Genomic DNA, 16,645 nt, shown 5'->3' on the forward strand with positions numbered 1-16,645 from the left:
GGACCGAGGTATCTCCTGGCAGCATCATGCCGGGAAGCAGCCGGTGCTGGCGCAGGAGCCCAGCCATCTTCTCTGGGAGTGAATGAGAGTCTTGATTGTCCGATAACTGAACTGAGGGGAAATTGTCATCTGTTGCCCCATGAGACATACCTGTCACCATCCCCGGGGTTGTCACTTAGGAAGGGTCCTTCACCCCTCCATGGTGAGGGGAGCCTCTTCCCACTCCCAGGACCAATGGCTTGCTGGAGCTGGGCATCACCTCTCCTGAGGATGGTGATGCAGAGAATTTGGGAAGGTAACAGAGGGTTTTTCACTGTATAGAGTGACATAGCCTAGAGGTAGATAGAGATCACTCAAGCTATCCTTTCTGTGGAAGAAAGACAGAAGGAGGAGAAAGGAGTGCCACCTAAAATCTAACAAATCCTGACCTCAGTGGAAAGATGAGCCGAGTGCAAAAAGCCATCAAGCACCCGAACGGTGCTGCCTGCAGTCTGGGAAGCATCCCCACAGCCAGCGATGGTGTCCCGGGGCTGCAAACCCAGTCTGCTTGGTGCAGCAAACGCTCCTGGCTTGCTGCTTCGGTCCCGTCACAACTGAGACTCAGGCAAAATAGAAGCAGCCCCCTTGACCTGCCTCTTCCCTGCTCCAAGTCCCCGCAGCAGCTGTGCTTCCCCACCCTGGTGCTGTATGAGCAGGGGGAGAGGGTTGGTTTGTTTTTTTTTTTTCTCTCCTTAAGTCAAAATCAATGATGATGACAGAGTTATAAGGTGAACGATGGGAAAGGAGAAGAAAGCACCCCGTGTCAAATTTGATGCAGGAGACAGTTAGAGGAACCTATTACTAGTTCTGTTGCCTTAGGGTATGTTGGTGGGTACATAGGAGAGTGTAATGTCAGCGAAACAGGAGAGCAGTCTCTTTCCCCTTGAACCCTTATCATTAATGTGGAAGGCATACATTGTCAGCTATTAGTCTGGAGGGGAGGGAGAATAGCACATGAGATGTCTTAGTTTGGAAATGGAGTCTGACTCATCGTCGTCTGGTGTGTGAAGGATGGAGGGTTATTGTAACTGTTGTTGTTGTTGTTGCTGTGATTATTATGAGTATTATAGCATTTGGGAGAAGATGGGCCTCTGAGGGCTCTGCTGCCTGTCACTGCAGCTTTTGATGAGTAAAGGCTGAAAAGCACGGTGTGGTGAATGTTCTGGGTTATTTGAGCCTGATTTCAAAGGGTGATGGTGGAGTCCAAGACAGGGATGCTCTGTGTGACCAAGGAGGGAGCAGGTCCGTGTCCCCACCCAGAAGTTGTACTGGTCTCTGCCAAGGGGACATGGGTTGTTGTGGGAGAGACTTTGCAAGAGAAATCAAATAAAAATGTAAGAAACTGCTCTTAATCATTCCTACTGCTGCTGTAATCATTGGTGGAGAATGAGTTGTTGCACCCTGTGATACAGGAAGATCTGCAGGCACAGATTTAGGGTCTGAAGTTTGCATGACTCCCTCCCTGGAAATGAGTCTGAGGATGGCATCAGTCCATCAGCTTTACACCTCAGCAGCAGCTTATGTCCAAAGACACCAACTATTTTGTGCAACCTCTGATGAACCCATTTTCAAGAAGGCCAGTGACGATGGTTGCTGTAGATGCAGGTAGTGTGTCGCTCTCCGGCACTTCGGCTCCCTGTCTCTGACTTACCCACTTGATACAGTTTCCCTCATTTAGGAAATGTAAATAATTCCTTGGGCTCCGTTAATCCCAAGATTACATGGGTAATTCCTGTTTGCATTAATGGGAGGATCTCTCTCAAATTCTCTGCATGTGAATGAGCATCACACGGGCTCGCACACCGAGCCCAAGCAAGTCGCTGGCGCAGACAGCTCCCCTCCTCCAGCGCCGGCTGCGTTCAGTGGAGGATCTGAAAGGAAACGCAAAATTAAATCTTTTGCCTCGGGACGTTCATTTTTTTGGAGGCACGTTGCAAGTGATGTCTATTATTAACTCCGGCCGTTAGCCCCTTCCTTCTCTAGCTGGCTTTGCCATTGTGGTTTTCAGAGTCGTCTCACAGGTGCTGCTGCAGCAGCACGGGGAGATGGAGAATGTGGTCCTCCTCCATGAGGTGTGAGAAAAACGGGTTACGAGCAAGTAAAATCCATCCTCTCTGTGCCTTTTCCTGCTGGCATATGGCACGTACAGACTCCCCCAAATCCCAGATTTTGATAGTTCCTGGGATGGCCATTCAGGGATGCCGTGTTACCCCAAGCCTTTTGCTCCCACACCCTGTCTGGATGGGAGAAGACAAGGGTGCCTGCGCCTCCCCTGACCCCATCTGCAGCTCCCCTCAAGCCCAAATCCAAAGGCCGGGGGAAATGCCGAAAGCTGCCCGCAATGCCGGGGTCGCCGGGCAGCGGCGAGGGCAGAGCGGAGGACTTGGCTCACTGGATCGCGCCTCCTTGCTGTTGTTCGTGACTGAATCTCCCGCTGCTGCTCACAGGGGAGAATAATTAATTAAGCCAATTAATGAAGATAAATTGGAGTAGCGGCTTTGGAAAAATACCATCGGTCAACAGCAAGCCGTTCCCCGGGGCGGGCTGCGGAGGCTGCGGTCTCCCGGCGGGGCCGTGGCAGGACTTGAGCGTTCTCCTCCCGCCGGCGGCGGCTGCACGGCACCGCTCGCCTTTCCTCGCTGCGGCCTCGCCGAGGTGCCGCCGGCTGGGAGAGTCACCCCCGTGGTGACAGCCTGGGGTTGTGACCAGGAGCCCTAGGTAGGGATGCTGTGTGTTAGGGGCTGGGTGTGTTTAAGGTAATAACAAAATAAAGGGGCGGGGGGGAGAAAAATCCCTAAATAATCCCTAAATAATCCCTAAAATACCCCCAAAACTGTCACGCATCAGTCAGTGCTCCCAGTACAGTCCCTTTAGCTCGGCACTGAGTCAGGCCAGCACGTGAGCATGGCGGGGATGCTGCGAAGGCGGCGTCAGACCTCCAGCCTCGGGGGCTGTCACTCAGCTCCTTCATTAGGAGGGAAAAAAAGTGCTTGAGAGCCTTCGTTTCCCACAGTGATTTTATTTCAAAGCTCTCGCAATTCAGGGTAAAGAGGGTACGAGGTTCACTTTTGCATGTGGGCTGCTGAATGAAAAAAAATGTTCTTAATTTTGGGAATGATTCGGTAGTTGTAAGAAGTGAGAATCTAATTGGGCTTGGGGGGATCTGGGGATGTTCTTGGGATTGGGGTGAGAGGAAGGTGGAAGAGCCGGAAAAACCTTTATGCCGATGCAAAAACTGTGTGTCGTCAGTATCCATTGCAATAAAAAAAGCAGTTAGCTAAGCAGCAAGATTGGTTTTCTTGTATTATTCCAAAAACATAGGGCTGATATTTATTTCATTAGAGTAAACCTTTCTGTAGCTGGTAAATGAATTCCAAGAAGTGAGAGGAACCTCAGGATCAGGGACTTTACTTCATTTGGGATTGTGCGCAGCTAATATTCTGGTTAAATAAATATATTTTACTAATTGGATTACTCAGTGTAATATACTGCTGGATTTCCAGCATGATGCTAATAAATTGTGTGAAGAACTTAATCATGTTAGCTTCCAAAAAGCTTGTAAGAGATGAAATTAAAAAATAAGTAGAAGTTGACATCTATTGCATTTCACAGTGTCTTCATTTTCCTCATCCTTCTCAGAGTTCTCCTTACCATAGCGTGGCTGATGTGGATTTTTTTTTTTAATCTGCCTGTGATTAGGGAGGACACAGCATTAGAATAGGTCCTGTGGGATGGTGGTACCCGGCTTGTGTTTGTCTCTTCTTATAAAAATTTGTATCAAGGTAGAGGGAGTGAGACCTTAACATCATCTTCTGGAGGCAAAGGTGCCGTGGTTTATTTTCTTGGATGCAGGCAGAGGGTAATGAGGCTGGAAAGAAGGTGGAGCACCCGGTGCTCCTGAAAGTCAGAAAGGCTGATGCTGAGGATGCACAGCCAGCCTGTGATGGGGTCTGGCCCTGGGGTAGACGGATGTAGCCTGGGGCTGGTTACTTCACCCAGCATGTCCCACAGGTCCCTGCAGTTGGTATGAGCGCCTGCTTGGCACAGGGGAGGTGTTTAATGGCAGTGTGGGACAGGGTGTGCTGTGCATCCGAGTTCCTCCACCTCAGCAAAATGATGGAGCATGCATTGTTGCCACCGTAATTCATCATTGCTGAAACACCGCTTCCTTCACACCACTACTCAATTCACCTGCATGATTCCACCAGAAAGAGAAAATGGAAGAAATCCTTTTCTTTCTTTCTTTTTTTTTCTTCTTTGATAGACATATACAGTGAGAGCGCGAATGGCTCTCCCTCTCCAGGAATCGGTGACAAATGATCTGTTAAAAACAGATAACTTGTAGCCCCATCAATAGAATAACACCATGGGTTATATAGAGAGCTCAAGATGTATTATTTAAGCCGCAGCTAGCTGTCAATAGGGTCTGCTCTTTACTGAGAAATAAATGCCAGGCAAAGGGAGTTTTGTGGCTTGAGCCAAAGGGCTGGGGAGCCTGCTAATTGATGAAGTCTGCTCCGAGTATCTGCCAAGAAGTACAGCCTGCTTGCCTGTTACCCAGGTCAAACGCAGTGCTCTAACACCCGCGGCATTATCTTGGGGTAAGGATGTTTGCTCCTAACTCAAATCATACCCCAGCTTCTTCCCCGATGGGTTCCCTCTGCTGCGTACGGACCGGTCGCAGCCTCCCTCTGCGATACAAGGTTTGCTGTGATACCAGTTCCCGTGGGGCTTGGTACCAGCACCTCCATATGATGGAAATATTAATGCGTGTGTGTTTGCCTTTGCAAATAGCTCACCAAAATGACGCTCCAGCACTAGGAGCTAAGGGGTTAAAGTAACCCTTCATTTGCTCACGAGCTGCCTATTTGGACTCCCCTAAATTTTTTGGATGTATTTGATGCATTAAATGGTGATAATTGTTGTATCAAAGGGGCGCATGGGGGAATAATTTGCCTTTCTGAAGTGCTGTGAGATCTTCAGATGAAACGCTCGGCTGCTGTGGTTGGCACTATAAGGAAGGAGTTGCCAATTCTTGTTACACAGCTGGTTCACCACAAAGGTTTAGACATGTGGCTTGGTGCATGCATTTTGGTAACCAGAAATCCTCCCCTGCCCCCCGCCATCCCTCCAGTGAACCCCCTGGTTTTTAATGTGATGCACAAGGCGTAAGTGAAGGCAGACTCTGAATGGGCGATTTCCACGGAGATAGCAATTCTCATGTGAAGGCAGGAGCCAGCGTACAAGCCAGCTCCTGTTCCCAGCTGCATTTCGGAGAGTAAAACCCAAAACACCCAGATCAAGCAAAGTGTCTGAGAGCAGCAGGGACTCAGAAATCTGAAAAGCAAAGTCCAGCCTGGCATCCGTAGTCGGTGCTTATGGACTCTGAGCCCTTGGCTGAGCAGCACTGTATACAAAGCAACAAAATCTCTGCACTGCTGTGCCTCCCCTCTCCCCCTCCCATTTATATCTGCTCCTGATCAAAGTTTCCTTATTATTTTAATTCCCCGTTTAAAAGAAGTATTGTCTGCATGAGGCCTCACCCTGCATTTATTTATATTTTCGCTCACAGCGGGATTTAAAAACAACAAACCAGCCCCTGAAATGGCAGCAGCTTCCCCATAACCTGAACCTCATTGAAATACTAATAACTAGGTTTTGATGCAGCTTTGTGGGTATTAATGCAAATGTTTTTCTGACTCTCCAGGTTTAATAGCAACAGCTTATACAACTCTAATTAGCATAACAAAATTCAGTGATGAGGAGTAAAATGCTTGTCTTGTTTGATGTTTCCTGGTAATTAGCAAGAATAATGATTTATGCAGCGTTCCTGGTTCTCGGCTCACAAAAGATGGCAGAGAGCACTCTCAGCAGTTAACTTCGGCCTTGTGGGGAGGACGGAGCTGATGGAAAATACATGTGCCTCTGTGTGCCTAGGATGGAAGATACATGTGCCTCTGCGTGCCCTGAGACCTAGGCACACTCATGCAGTGTGTGCATTACCATATACCCAAGCACAGATGCAGCCCAAGGGCTCAGGGAGGTTCCCCTGCACATGCTCGTGTGTGTTGGTCCACGCAGAGTTGTATGATTAGGTGTCGTGTGGGCACGCACGTGTGTTCCCACCAAGTCCTAAATGGCTGCCTTGCCTTCTGGATAGGGATGGGCAGCAATTGTGCAGGGCCAGGGCATGGCTTTTGGTTTAGGGGATGCATCTGTGTGTTTTTGAGCTGCTAAGTTTTCCCTTCTGCATGCAGCTGGGATGGTTTCCTTCTCTTACGGCAAATATTGGAGACAGGGACCCCCTGAAGCAGGTCTGCTGTGGAGGCAGGAGGTTTCTACGCTGCGGTACCCTCTCAGTGCCAGCATTCGCATGATGAGAAGGCAAAGCTGCTGCTGCTGTTGCACAGCCCACATTTGCTCATCCTGGCAGCAGTGTGCTGCATTCATCCCAAAAGAAACCTTTTCCATGTATTTGGCTAGATGTTTGACCTGAGGCTTTGTAAAACAGAGCGATGTGACGTGTGTGCTCTGTTTTGGGCCAGGCGGAGTTAAAGGTCAAAAGAAAAGAGGCTGTTGCTGGTGTGGCAGACACTGGCATTTCCCAGTTTGCAGCCGTGTCTGCTCAGCCTGTTTGCAGACAAAGGGCTCTGTATTGCCTTTAATATTTCTCCCCGGCAATGAACCCTTCTCTTTGGGTCCATGGGGAACGGCAGGCTCTGCCCAGCCAAGAAGCCCCCTTCATCCCCCCTTTGCATAAGAGGGGAAGGATTAAAAGCCTCTGCTGCCTTCACCTCTGCGGTGCAGCCCCAGTGGTACCCGCAGTGCTCCATCGCCTGCCACGGGAGAGCTGCTGGGGACGGTCTGTGCTGTGAACCTCTGGGGAATGCTCTCGGCAGTCCCTCTCCTCGCCCGTGCCATTAAATGTGTTATGAGTTATGGTCTTCCCATCAGGCCGGGCACTTGAAGCCCTTGCATTAGCCGTAGACTGTTATCTTTGTCTCCTGCTAGCTCCTGCCTGATCCCCCAACACCATCCTCTCCTTACAAAAGCTTTCATTGTATTAACAGCCGTAAAGTAAACCATCCAGGGCAGTAAATTTTGAACTAGTAAAAAGAAACCCTCCTTTTATGTGGTATGTAGTTGGCTTTATGGAGGGCAGTGGTGAAGGCACTTATTGAGATAAACGTTTGGGCTGAGTTTTTAAAAAGACTAAATAATGTTGGCCATTTGTGGGTATGTTAGATGACAAAATTAGGAGAGAAGTTAAACTACCTGCTACTCAGCATCAGATGAATTTCTGTGGCAATCTGGAAGCAATCTCTGACTGTGCACGCAGCTCCCCGGGCAGGGACTTGGCCGGCACAGCAGAGAGGAGAGCCGCCGTGTTTCTTAAGTACCAGAGCTTGGATGCAGCAGCAGACATGTCGGGAGCCTGATCCAATACAGCAAATCCTTTGTTTCCTTGCTAAGAAAGCTAATTTTGCAAAGCAAAAGACTGAATGATGTATAATCTGTGAGTGCTTCTAGTCTGTGGCGCTCCCGGGAGAGAGAAATTGTCATCTGAGGAATAGGACAGATGCAACCAGGGCTGCTCAATTGTATTTCCTCCTTCCCTCCACCCTCCCAGTGTTTCTGAAATGGCTCCTACCATGAGACACCCCGAGACAAGATGCATTCATTCATATTAATAACATTTGAGTATCTGCATGGGTAAGGTGGCTCAGAGAGAGGCATTCATGATGAGAGGAATAATTTGGTCCAGCCAGTCTTTGCAAACCACTCTGGGGAAAAGCTTTCCCACCCTGAGTGCAGTGGGAAGCTTTCACTGTGCTGTTCACATAAGAAAGCACAAGTCGATCTGACAAGCTGCGAATGCCAGCGTGGAAATGTCCCCCCGCCCCCATCCCCTCCGCGCAGGCAGCTCCTCCCTGCCCAGTGCTGCTTCGTCGCTTCTCCAGGCTGCTCACACCGGAGGCATTGTGAGGGCCTGACCCCCCGCCTGCTGCTGGGGACATGTGGGGACTCTTAGGGACATCTGGGGTCACGCTTTTCCGAGCGATGCAAAAATCACCGGGTGGCCCAGCACTGGGATGCTCCAGCCCCCCGTCCCACAGCCAGCTAGGGACAAGGTTCCCTGTCCCAGCAGGTGGTCACAAGGCACTGAGCTCCCATCGCCTCCCATGGCGTTTTCCAGTGTCTCCCACAGAGGAAATTCCTCCAGAGTGGGATCATGCCCTCCTCTCCAAGGGAGGTCAGATCTGCTGGGGAGCTAGCGATGGGGGAAAGGTCCTGCCTGCAGCCTCTGAACTCCCACTCACCCAACTCCTGCAAGGTGTAACCTGCCCTTTTTATAGCGATACTTATTTATCAGCAAAGATTCAGCACACAGAGGTGGCAAACTGCATTGCCGCTTATCCTGTCTTAGTGGTTGGCTTGGTGTTTTTTCGTGTTTGTGCCTTGCTAAAGGATAACATCATCCTTCGGTGAGCACAGCCCCTGTCCTTGTACACAAGCCATGCTCAGCAGAGATGCTTAAAGTAGAGTCTAACCTTATGCAGTGAGCCTTACACTGGATCTTGCTACACAAATGTTTGTTTCATGCAGGGGTTTTATTTGCTGTAGAAATAATTAAATTTTGATACAATGCCTTTATGATCTTGTGCTTGGCTTGTTAGTGCAGAATGTAACCCCGAATCGCAGCTACTGCCCAGGTTAATCAGGAGAGCTCAGTACTGACAGGAGAAGGACCCCAGGAGGCAGATGGGCAGAGCACGGTGTGGCCAAACAGTGAATAGTCATGCAAACATGGGTAGATATGTGACTGCATATTGAAAAAATTCCCCTTGCCATTGTGTGTCAGTCACCAGACAATGGCACATAGACAGTTTAGTGCCACTTTCTGTGGGTTTCCAGAGGGTCACACAATCTGCTGCAAAATATATTGTGAATCTTGTTGCTCCTCCAAATTTCAGCCAAGACATCCACCCTTCCAGCAGTTGCAAGGCAAGGTTGCGGTCTGGCTCATAGCATGGGTGTTCATGGGTATCAGCAAGTCTAGAGGACTATGTGAGTTATGGATGCAGCTATAAAAGGTTATGGCAAGCCATGTGGGCTTCAGAAGGTGTGTAGGGTGTGAGCTGGCGGCAAAGGTTGGACTGGATTTTGATCTGAAATGACTCACCTGGTGCTTGGAGCTCTTTCATGGACTAAGCTGACCCTTTGGAATGGATTTGTGTGCTTTAAACACAGTTCTCAAAAAAGTAAAAGTCTAGTCTCTGGACTCATCCTAGCTTTTCTGCAGGCCATCTCCAAGGTGGTCATCCTTGAATGGGATGAGATTTCTCTGCAGATGGAAGCTGGTCAACCAGCTACTGACTTCTTACTGCTAACCGCTGCCAGGTACCAGGGATGAGCCCCACTGGTGTGTATAGACCCACTGGTGGGACCCACCTGTGGCCAGAGGGTGCCAAAGGGGCTCCTCAAGGAGACTTTAGAGAGGGGGTTTGCAGGTAACTGGGTTTCCAGCACGGCTGCAGCAAGGAGCTCAGCATCAGCTCCAGCGCAAGGTGGCAGATGGAGACAAGGTGGAGGGAGGAGAGCCCGGAGCAGGTGCTGCTGTAAAACGTTTCCATCCCTTTCTGCTTCGAAAAGCGTGCCGGCTTCCCGGAGTCTGCGTGTGCATGGATGTGAATGATATAAATGTAAAATTGGCCTTCTCAGGTTCTGAAGAGCGCAGTTTGCAGCTGGAGATGGATCACCAATCTTCCAGGGAATTGTGCTCTACAAGGTTAAGCATGTTTGCAGAAGAAATATGGATAATGCTCTTATCATGTATGACCTTTACTATATGTGTAACATTGTCAGTGACAAAAATGCCATTTTTTAAATGGTTTTCACACTATGGTATCCAGCCATTAATCATGATGTATGTGAGTGACTCTATATTGTTTCTCTGAAATTGCAGCATTAGATTACTTTCCATCCCGGCTGCTCACATGAATTGTACCCCCTGTTACCATGAGCAAGGTTCCTATTTTCCATGCCTAATGTCATTCTGGCCCTACGTTTACCCAGAGGACTAGAGAGAAACTTCCAAGGCACGAAGACTGCAGCTCTCCTCTCCTTCCTCAGCAGACAATTTGTGCATATGTGCGTATAAATGGTGCACTTACTTTAAGATGTCTCTCTAATCCAGGAGTTGATAAATGACTCTTTCAGATGCCTCTGCTGATGTTGCATTTTTAATGTAGACAAACTGTAGCTTTGGCTCTAGTCTGTGTATCCCTGCTACTGCCATCTCCACTCTTCATGGGTTAATGTTTCATCTTGCCTGGTGTAATTTGGGAGTTTTTACTTCCAAAGTGTATTTTGATTTACAGAAGGTAAAAAGCGGTTGGCAGTTTGGTGTTTACTCTTTTGTGGGCTTTTTTTTTTTTTTTTTTTAATGCAGTGAGCTTTCAGGTGCAAGTGCTGCTTCTCACTATACATAACTAATTCTTCTCTTCCCTGCCTGAAGAAAGATGCCACCCAAAGGGGATGTCAAACAAAATCCCTTACGTCCTGCTTGAGCTATGTTTTTGGGGTCACGGTGTGAGTTGAGGTCTAACTGCTCAGTACAGTGCATGGTGGCACGTAACACCTGCCTGTACAGGACTTGTGCAGAGATCAAAAGGAAAACAGAGCTTGCAGGTAGTAACTAAATAATGCAGTCATCATTTGCAGCCCTAACTGTTTCTGCCTTTTCCCCCTTTATTGTTGGTATTAAAGCACCCAGTCGAGAGCAGGGCTGGTTTTAGCAAAGTCATAGCTGTGGGCACCCTGTTCCCAGCCCTGTGTGTGTGCGATGGAGCCGGTGTGTGTGCCCAGTGCCCGCTCTGCACGTGCCCACGTTGTGCAGGCTACTGCCAGCGGCGCCAGAGCTGCGGCACAAGGCCAGTTGTTCTGCTGACAGCTGGAAGACGGCATCAGGTGCCACGTAAACATGACTTTGGAGGTATCCCTTGTCTCTCCACTGGAAAGAAGTTTGCATTATCCATGGCGTCACCACGGGCTTGTTGGGAGCTGATCTCCCTTTGCTGCTAGAGTGTGAGGGAATGAAATGAGTTGAAGGGAAGGGAAGACTTTCTGATGGAAATAATGTGGACGTGCCCCAACCATTCAGAGCCATGTGTATCTATGGGGGAAGAGAGATTCCCAGTGTTTCATGTCTCCAAATGTAACTCATTAAGATCTAATCTTGTTCATTCTCATCAGCGTCAAACAGGAGTGAGGTCACTGAGACCACTGAGCTCTGCAGCTGGAGTGGGGGAGCGGAGAGTTAGTCTGTTGGGATGAAAATTATTTTAGAGTAACAAAAAAGGTCTGTGTTTTTGTAGCCCATTGCTGATTTTGAGGAAGACCTTATTAGGCCTTTGACATCCTGAGTCACCTTGGGTGAACCACAGGTACCTTTGTCTCTGGGCTAGAATCTCTCTCCCTTCCTCCTGCTTTCGTGCAGAGCTCTTTGCTTCGGAAACTTTCCATCTCTTACTACAGGCAGACGTTATGCCCAGTACAGTAGGGATTGGTTTCCTTTACACCACTTCCATAGGGGTCTGTAATCTCTTTATTCTGCTTTCTTAAGTGACTCTTCAATATTGCAGAGAGGCAGCAGGTCCCCAGACGCAAGGCGCTGGACCTTTCCCAGTGAGCAGTCTGTCCTCACCAGTGTGATCCCTCCTTCTGTCCCCACAGACCCTCACAGGCTTTGCTGCTGTCCCCAGAAATCCCTATTGCTTATTGATAACTTTCTGGTACCGAGCTAAGTGCTTGTAGCCACAGCAGCCCTTGCCTAACTGGATTTATGGGCTGTGAGCTCTCACCTGTGTCTCAGGATGTGCGTGGCACCGTTTTGGGTACGGCTGAGTGCTGCACCCCCAGGGGGGGAACCGGCAAAGGTGACAGCCAGGTTTGGTCTGCAGGATCCTGAGACAGCCCTGCAGAGCTGCCCTCCCTGTGCCTGAGCCCTTCTCACCAGCCTCTCCCTGCAACTGCGCGGGAGCATCTTGAGATGAATAAATTATGTGTGTGTGGGAGCAAATGCAAAACAAATTGCACATGCACACGAGATCAGGCGTGTCTCTTGTCTCTTTGTCTCTATTTCACTGTATGCTTTTGTTTCAAACTCTTGCTTTTCTAATGAGTTTCTCCGTGCCACGTGCACTGAACTTTGAGACCGATAATGCTGCGAGAGATTCCCATTTGTTGGTACCATCTAAAGAAGTAATGTGTCTTTCTGTCTCCCTGTCTCAAAGACATCTTAGACTAAGGCCAGACCTTATTTTCTCAATTTACTCTGACTTGCTGTTTCTCTTCCCTCGTTTTACCTTAATAATAAGCCCTGGAGAGAGGTTTGGGATCTTGACACGCATACCCAGTCTTGCTGTTGTAGGGGTGCAAAGGGCATTTTGGGGGGAAGGACCTCCTCCCTGCCTCCCCTCTGGAAGGGTTGATGTTGGAGGCATTACTCCATGTTCCACTCCACGCAGTGAGTCAAACTCTGCTAAGTAACTAAATAAAGATGTAATTTTAATGATGATTAAATTGAAGCACCTCATTAATTTCATGTGAGAGGTGGGGAAGTACACGGCAGCTCTTTCCCTAAATTCATTGTTTGTCTGGCCGCGAGACGTCCCCTCTCAACGTCTGGTTGAGTCTAATTTAAGTATGTAAATTTAATGGTTCAGTAAGTAAAATTGCCTTTATTGTTTGGAATGGTTTGCACAGTAATTTACGAGCTAGCAAGGCTCATTTGATAGGAGTGTATGATGGAGTAGGTGACTACAGTGAAGGACATGTTTATCTTAAGGATACAGGGGAAGAACGCAGATACGTAGCATCCGTAATCAGGGACCTTGGGATAACAGCGCCGCTGGGAGATTCAGGCGTGAGCCGGGTCCCCGGGACAAAGGAGCCCTGAGACCTCGGTCCTCGGGCACACCGAGGCATGGCATGGGATGGCATCCCTTGCTCTATGTGGTTGCTGTCATTGGAGATCACACCAGAAGTGAGATGTGCCAGTGCACCAGCTCAGCTGGGGCAACTGCTCTGTGTGGGACCAATGTCATCGCAATGCCCCAGAGAGAGATTTTTATCATCAAAACGAAGGACAAGAGAGCTCACGCACTGCAGGAGGGGCAAGGAAATTATTTCAGCTGCATTCAAGTTTTTTTTCCCCCCATGGTGCTCCTTGGAAAGCCTTTTGCTGGGATGCATGGTGGGCTCAGGCAGTCCCTGTTAGGAAATTAAAGGATTGCTCTGCGTTTGGGGATGGTTTTCCCCAGCAGTCCGAGGAGCTCAGGTCTCACCTGAGGCTGGATTCGTGGAGAAGCCAGGCTGAGCTGCGGGTGGTCCCAGTGACCTCTCTTAGCCATCCTGCCAGTGCTGTGCATCGCTGTCCCTCTTCAAGGCTCCTTCATGCTGTAACCAGCTTGTTATTATAGCATTTTTTATTTAAAACAGCTTGTGCTGAGGAGCTTGAAGTGCTTTTCAACTTTAATTAAGCCTCACTACACACTTGTGTTCTGGGAAGTGATTGTCACTCTTACCTCCTAGGAAGATACAGGAGGTGGCAGGGCTCTGCCCAGAGTCACCCTGCTGGGCAGTGCCAGGGTTGGGAAGAGGTCCAGGACACCCACACCTCCAGCCCCCCTGACAGCATCCTTGCTACCAGAATCCGCTGCCCAAAGCTGTCGTTTGAACAGACAAATTAAGGTAGCACACTGTAGTTTGCTTGACCGCAGTCTGGCTTCCAGAAAAATCTCTGTAAGGCATGTTGCAGTCATCGAAAAACAAAAAGGAAATGGAAGTGTTACAACAAGCAACTGCTCTTTAGAAGGAAATGTGGTGATACGGGGATAGGTAGAAAAGCCTAACCCTTAGAAAGGACAGGGACTTAGAGTTTAATTGTCACCTTTACAGACATAACCCAGAAAAAATCTCCATGAATTTTTTGTTTTAATTTTGCTCATCTGCCCAGCATTTACAGCCTCCCTCGGTCAGGCTGGACAGACGTGCGTACACCAGTCACTGCCGAGGGTTTCCTTCTCCTGCGATCTGGTGCAGAGCAGGAGCGGGCACGGGGAGCAGAGCTTGCCAGGCACCAAAGCTCCAGGGCAGAAATGGGGGTTTGCTCTGCACCCCGCTTGCATATGGCTGTGTCCCACTGACAGCTGCTGCATATGGGGGGAATTCACTGCATTTTTCTCTGGCTTTTACAGCCCACAGCAGTGTCCTTTCCCTGTCGCAGGTAGCCAGGGAGATATGGCAGCTACGGCAGCATTTGCTGCAGCTTCTGCTTGCTGGTGGGAGCAGGGCTGTGGTTTCAAGAGCTGTTCAACTTAGTGTTTGAATCTGTGGTAAGAAATTTAAGATAGACAAGAAGTATTTATGGTCCTGCTCTTATTCCAAGAGTGAGAAACAAGAGGGCAAACACCACCTTGACGTGCTTTGGCCCTTCAAGTACCTTGTGGGTGGCTCAAAGTACAAAAAGACCACTACTGTGAAAGATTTCCAAGTTGGAGACATCCTTGCTGCTCTGCCTGTACCCTATCTATCTTTGCTTGGGCACAGCTTCTGGAGCTGGCACGATATATTTAACCCTGTGGCTGCTGCATTGCAATGAGAGACCATTAGCAAGCTGAGCAGCCGTTACATCCCTCTGTGCCGAGAATGCAGCCATTTATTTTGCTAAGTAGACAGTGTGTAGTGAAGAGTGTGATGAGAAAGGAGGGAGGGCTGGGCGATGTGGAAAAAGGGATAATTAAAAAAATGAAAGGAAATCTACCCAATTGCATTGACTGTTTTCAGGGGTTGTATTCCTGAGGCTATGTTCAAGATCTCAGGGTCTTCTCTGCAGTATGTCCTGCTGCCGGGTTGGGCGAGGGAAGGATGGGGCAGCTTCAGCCAAAGAGATGGGAAACTCCTTTTCTCCCACTCTCTCTTCCCACGTTTGACCGGTGAGCAGGACCCGCTGACTGCAGTGGTGGTGTAAAAGGAAACGATGGACGTTTTTCATGGTCTTCTTCCACTGAAGTCATCTGCTGCTTTGCTCTGAGTCTTTAAAAATTGAATTTTGGGGGTTGGTGCTTCCCATTCTCCTTCACCTAATGACCATCCACCAAAAACCCTGCCACCGCTCAGTTTGAGCTGTGCTGCTGCAAGGATTTTGCTCTGCTGAAATGAGTATCAGGCTAAACCGTAATACTTGTTTATTGTTGTGGTTTCCCCTCATTTTATTTGCTTCTGAGTCTCAAGTATGAGAAAACACACACCTGTTTGTTCTTTGCAGTTATTTCTTGGGTTGCTTTCTGAGGTCTTGCAGACCCCAGCTGGGAGATGCTGCTCCAGGCAGGGACCCTGCTTGCTCGTGCCTTACAGGAAAGGGCTGTTAATGCAGTGGAAATACAGGAAAAAGGGCAGTATTGGTGTGGGGAAAGTAACATGCTCACTTTGTAGCGTTAGGGACAGAAAAGTACAATTAACATAGCAATTGGCCAAGTTTATTCCTAGCTGACTTTAAAAAAACTGTTCCTGCGCTCAGTGATGAGCAAAGAGAGACCGTATCGTATCCTCTGCTGCCTGGGGCAGGCACTGGGGAAACCCCAGCTGGGACCACCTGCACCCACTGCTGGGATCTTCCAAGGGCAGCGGAGGGATTTGATGCTCTTGCTCAGATTGAGGGGTTTTTTTTTGCATCAGCGTTGCATTTCTGCTTACAGCAGGGCTCCCCACTAGGCAGTCATGCAGATTCGCAGCCTTTTGTCTCCAGCACTGGCTGCGATGATGGGCAACTGCCTGTTCCTCTGCCGGCGACCGACCCAAACGCGGGCAACGCGTGGCAGCTGCTGTCTGAGCTGGATCCTCAGAAGGATGAAGAAAAAAGTGCAGATGCTAAGGACTGCATACAGAGCCGCTACCAAGGGCCTTGAGACCAATTAGTCTATATTAATTACCTTTTGAGCTAGCCTGCAGCTTTTTGAAATTCCAGCATCATCCCCACCATGAACACCTTTTAGATCCTTCAAAGGGCCAGAGCTGCCGGGTACCCCGGGCAGGCTGAAATCTCTCGAGTTGCCCAGGCTCAATTATGTCTTTCAACACAGCTCGTCACCTCTAATCCTAAGGCCCAAATATGAGGGCACTGACCTTTTCAAGTCTTGGAAAGGTTGTTCAAATGAGGATGACAACCCAAAAGGGGTAAAAAAAAAAAAAAAGGAAAAGAAAAAAGCGAAACAGGAAACTCCATGTGACATGGAAATAATTTCTTGCGTCCATGTGAAGGGTTTTACTCTGCCTTCACTTACATAATTTATCAATTTAGAGATTAGTAAAATTGTACAGTCTGCAAGGAGAGGCAAATTGGTGCATTACAAAGCTTTACAAAAGATCTGTCCTAACCGTGATAGGAGAGAGAATGAACTGCCAGCCCTGGACAAAGCTGTTTAGCGCTAAAAAATGATAATGTCTGTTTTGGGTCTGCCTAAAATTTATATTTTACACAATGAATGAGGGAGATTTCTGCCAAAGTCTTGAAATGGTGGTAAATACTTTCAGGTTCTTTGTT

This window comes from Haliaeetus albicilla, chromosome 12 (assembly GCF_947461875.1).
Source record: "Haliaeetus albicilla chromosome 12, bHalAlb1.1, whole genome shotgun sequence".
Taxonomy (NCBI): Eukaryota; Metazoa; Chordata; class Aves; order Accipitriformes; family Accipitridae; genus Haliaeetus; species Haliaeetus albicilla.